This window comes from Buceros rhinoceros, unplaced genomic scaffold (assembly GCF_000710305.1).
Source record: "Buceros rhinoceros silvestris isolate BGI_N320 unplaced genomic scaffold, ASM71030v1 scaffold17984, whole genome shotgun sequence".
Classification (NCBI taxonomy): domain Eukaryota; kingdom Metazoa; phylum Chordata; class Aves; order Bucerotiformes; family Bucerotidae; genus Buceros; species Buceros rhinoceros.
The window spans coordinates 23164-28241 of record NW_010410209.1 but is presented as its reverse complement, the minus strand read 5'-3'; the positions used below and the strand labels follow the sequence as shown (position 1 = coordinate 28241).

Genomic DNA, 5078 nt, shown 5'->3' with positions numbered 1-5078 from the left:
GAACTTGATAATATTTTAGAAGACAAGAGATGTGCAGTGGTAAAGAGGTGTCCCTGGAAATTATAGTATTACATTAGTTAGGCGGATTTTATCACCTAATAACTGAAATCTGTCACTTCTGCTTGTGAGGATTTTATTTTTGTCACCTCTTCTAGAATAACTGTAAAAATTAATCTGCATTAATCCAAGTTGATACAGATGTTTTCTCAAAACAGCTTGTCATATGAGAACAGCCAAAGTTTAAATCAGGATTCTTGGCTGCCTTTTATTTTTTACTTTTAATTATCCCTTTTAGATGCGGTACTCCTGATTACTTCTATCTAAAATGTTGCATAATGCATGTCACACAGTAATATATTTCTTTATCTGGTTTGTAAGAGGCCGTGAAGGGAATCTTGCATATTTTTTAATAGCTCTTTACACTGTCTCATATGGAAGCTAGTAAGCAGTATTTATGAAATTTGTTCTGACCAAATATTGCAGATGAAGTGCTCAGTAGAGAAGAGCAGGATGGAATTGGCAAAAGAAGGGAAGTCAATGCTGACTTCATATAGGAGGCTGTGAACATTTTTAATCTTCTGAGATGTATGTGCATGTTTAGATTAGGAATTGATTGACATATGATATCCTATTGGATCTGTTGTTTTCCATGAAAACGACATCTTTGTGCACAGCGTTCTTCAGAATTCCAAGTAAGCGGATTTTAACATTTCACAGGTGTTTTATAAACAGTGTGACTGAAGTTCAGGAACTCGCACAGCTCTCCTTAGAGAGGACTTGCCTTGGTTTGACACTTCCACTTCTTTTTGGTCTTCCCTTTCCTGATTCTAACCCTCTGCCTCTAAACCGGTACAAATTCACTGGAGGCATTGCAGAAAATCTGCAGTTCTTTTGCAGCTGCCCAAGTTGCCCCTGGGGAGTGACAGGAAGCAGCACTGGGGTGGCTCTCCTGGCCAGCATACCTCTGGGAAAGCCATCGCACCGTCACTGATGTCCGGGCAGAGCACCTGGCAGGCGCTGCTGGGGGATGGCTGTCCTACCTGACCCAGTCTGTGACCCTCGTATGCTGGTTCTCAATGCACGTGCTGACAATGCCAGAGAAAAGCAAAAGCATCCCATTAACCAAATTCTGGGCCTCAACAGTGGCATCTGTACAAAGAAGGAAGTCTCCTGTTAGTGTTTGAACTCCATTTTCAGTGAAAGTTGAGTTGTATTATGTCATCCAAAGTGTTGAAAACACAGTGTTCCAGTTGGAAGAGCCACAAAAACTCGAATCCGTGTTGAAGAGGACTCCTAGCCCATTGGCTCCTACACCAGGGTAGACCTGAATTAGGTATTCGGCATTCAGCGTAAGTTGTCTTTCTTCAAACAATCATGTTTATGTCCATTAAATCTGTATGACTGCAAGAATAGGGCTTGTGAGTGCGGGGGCAGCAAGACGAGACTTCACCAGGAGATTCTGCAGTGTGCAGAGCGGCTGCACACAGACGTGATTAACAAGAGAAATTGTAACAGAGCGCACTGTGGTTAATAAAGTCGCTTCCCAATGAAGTGAGAGTGTATTTTCCATACCAGAGATCCTTTGAGCTTCTGCAACACAAGAACAAGAAGCAGGCTGTTTTTAATTTAGAAATGTCAGAATTACACTAAAATGAATAAACTTTAAATAGTCCTTGTTATGTAATAACTCCCCAAGACTATTCTTGTCACATATAATCTGCAATAAAAGCAAGTTTATACAAGCATTTAGCAGTGCTAAGTAATCTCTGGGAGCTGACCAGTCTCTCCATGCCAAGGTGAATTATGTAAAATCTAGATTGTAGGTTTTTTCTAACATGATAAATCAATGCCTAAACTGGAGTTTTATTCTGAAATGTAATCTTCACCATTTCGGGTCACAGATAGTGCAGCTCTGTATTTTTAACTGCAAGATAAATGTATCCAGTGCTGTATTAGGGCGCTAACGTGAACACAGGATTTTGGAGCATCCTCACAATGACAAGGGCTAAAGTAATTGTGAACAGCTTATGGACCTGGGATCTGCTGTGCTGTGTCTCCCTGCTCATGCTGGAAGCCAGGGCTGGAGAAGTAGGGTTACACGAAGGGACACTGCTTGCAAGCTCTGGAGCAGAGAACACAAGTGGAAAACAGGGAAGAGGCTCTGTAAGGTGACGCTTGAGCAAAACCAGGCTCAAGAACAGAGCAAACCCCCAGGATTTTTAGACCCTATCTATTATAACGACAGTCTAATCCAGCTTTAAACCCAGTATGCTATTCTAAGACTGCTAATTTGCTTGTAAATGGAGGTTAATGCTTTGTATTCGACTTCTTGCATCTATATAGTGATGCTCATCCCCACTTATGAGGAAATTCTATCTAAAGAAAGACATAATATGAAAGCTCCACCTCCCTCTTTCTCAAATCCTTTGAGTATTATATATATTACAGACATTGAGTATATATTGATTTGAAGCTATATATGTTTTGAAGGACACAATTTATCCTTCTCCTGTCACTGCAATTCTAAGGTGCTTTTACTGGCTTTCTAGTCCCAGAAGAAAATGAGGTTTGCTTTAGTTTTTGGAATATCTTGATTAATGTTCATTTCTGAAACGCATGGGAAAACTACTTTTTCCCTATGAATAAGAGATTTACAATAAAATACAGGGATCATTTTCAGTGCATTAAAAACCAAACAGATTCAGACCATCTGATCATCAAATCATCAAAACATACTGATTCAGGTAACCTTTTCCCACCTGTGTAAGACCCAGGTTCTCTCAAGGCAGAAGATTACTACTGTGGGGAACCCTGGCACTAGTGCAGCAGGACAAGTAGAATTAGCAGCCCATTAATGCAATGTCGGTTGAACAAGTTCTTGGTCTCTCTCAAAAAAGGACAACATGTAAGTAAACAAACAGCAAAGCAAAATAACCCTGCCAGTCGTCATGGAAAATGCTGCTGCATAGAAATGCTCCTGCTTTGTCTAGAAGAGTACTTGTGTTGAGTATAAAAGTCATAACCCTGGGAGGCACATTTCACAACAACATTTCCAACCGCTCTGATCCGTACAGGGATGAATGAGGATGACAAAGCTGTTGCTCTGTTGTCATAATCCTGAAAAGCAGAAAGATGTGTCTGTCTGTAGGTAGTCAGGCATTTACCACATGGTGTTTACAATTAATTACATTCACTTTCCAAATACAACCAAATAATATGCAGGATTTAGAGACTCTTCTTACTTTTGGTAGTGAAGGTGTAGGGCTAGAAAGCTGTCCAAGCTGCTGTGGGCAGCCTGCCATTTCATACCCTTCCTGAACACAACTTCCCTCATTCGTCGTCACCAAGGCAGAGCGCAGGACCGGCGTGAGGTCCGCAGGGTCAGGTACCAAAGCGCTGGTTGATCCTGATCCCTCTTACTGCGGGAACAGTGTTTTGAAATGTGCTAACCAGTGCTGCTGTTATCTTACAGCATGGCTGCGGGAGCTGCGTCTCTGGAGGGCAAGCGTAAGATGCCTCCCTAGTCCTGATATCCATTCATCAAGTTTAAGATTTTGATTCCATTTTTAACAATGACAGATAATTTTCCCTCTTTTTCTTTTGAGCAAAATCAGGGATTAAATGGACACACTGGTTTGATGAATAATCCAGCAAATCTGTTTAATCTTTTCCTGCATACAGATCAACAGCCAATTTACAGAGGATTTGTTCATTTAATTTCTGTCAAAAGACTTGAGAAAAGTCAGTATTATCTGCTTTATTATATGACTGAAGAGGTATCGTTATTTAACTAATTATCTATGAAGCAAAATGCTTTTTCACTGGTAGCGTACTTGCTGTGCAGAAAAACAAATGTTACTTACTTTCACCTGAGACTCTCCAGACTATTTTGTTTGTCTGTCCCATTTTTCGATCCCACTGTGGTTTGGCTGGAGCCACTGCGTGCTCACGGGAGTCCACTGCACGCAGGGTGATGGTCTGAGACTGTTTCCGCAGTGTCATTGTTCACATGCGTTGCTTACATGTTGTAGTGGGAAGCAGGCCATCGGAGCGCCTTTGCATTTTCGGTAACTTTAAAGCTTGAAGAAGTTTCAGGTTTTGCATGCTGCTGGATTTGCTGATTCTTCTTCGTTACTGTGAATGCCGCTGTACAGGATCAAATCCAAATGAGGGCGATGCACCTACCTGGCTGAAGGCACGAACAAAGCTGCCAACCTTTGTGGAGGCAGAGGGCTGCGGGGAGCAGCAGATTTCCAAGGAGGACAGTATATGCCGACAAGTGTCTCCAAGTGAGGAAGGAGCTGCCAGTCCTAAATTTAATGTTAACAACTAATTTCAGGCATCTTGGATTACAAGAAATTATTATTGCCAACATGAAAAAATGAGTGAGAAAAGATACTCAAGACAAGAAAAAATTTTGCCAGTTGGCCTCATTAATTTGTGTGGAGTTGCTTTCCGATCAGGAGACCTGGTGGCAGAGTGCTGTAGCAGTTGGATGGGTGTACAGGGCCACAACAGTCTAATGTACCGCTGATGAGCGGATTTGAAACGCTAACAAATAGATATTTGCACTTCTTTTAATTCATGTGCTGTAATCGCTCTCTTCTGTCGAGTTTTCCATCTAGTTGCATTAAACAGCAGGAACTGAATTGATGAAATGGTTGTTGTGTTCCTCTAAAAGTAAAACTGAACTTCACTGGCAACAAGAGAGGGTTTATGGAGGAGAACACCCCACCCAAGTGATCTCGGTGTGGTGCTGGTTTATTGACCAAGTGATACATGAAATTGTAGAAAATCTGTATCAGAATTTTCTCTCAGGATAGGTCAGCTTAGGAAGCAGAAGGTACCAAACAGTTACCAGATTAGGGCTATTTGAAACATTCCCCTCTTTCTGTGATAATGAAAAAAATTGTAAAGCAAGAGAACAAGCGTGGCCTCTGTCCTGGAGCCGGGCAGAGCCAGCCTTCAGCACTGAGAGCAGGCCCGCAAATTCCAAAGGGTGAGGCAGAGGCGTTATGGAATTCAAAATGTAAGGGAAGGTTCTTGGAGCTGCAGCTGCTGCAGGTACCACCCCCTGG

General features: G+C 41.9%; 1 protein-coding gene across 1 annotated transcript in view; it reads left to right on the top strand.

The window, feature by feature from the left end:
* Window positions 1–5078, top strand: part of LOC104492934 (glutamate receptor ionotropic, NMDA 2A-like) — a gene marked incomplete at both ends in the record, with an annotated part of 27699 nt that overhangs the window by 1053 nt on the left and 21568 nt on the right. The window lies entirely within an intron of this gene.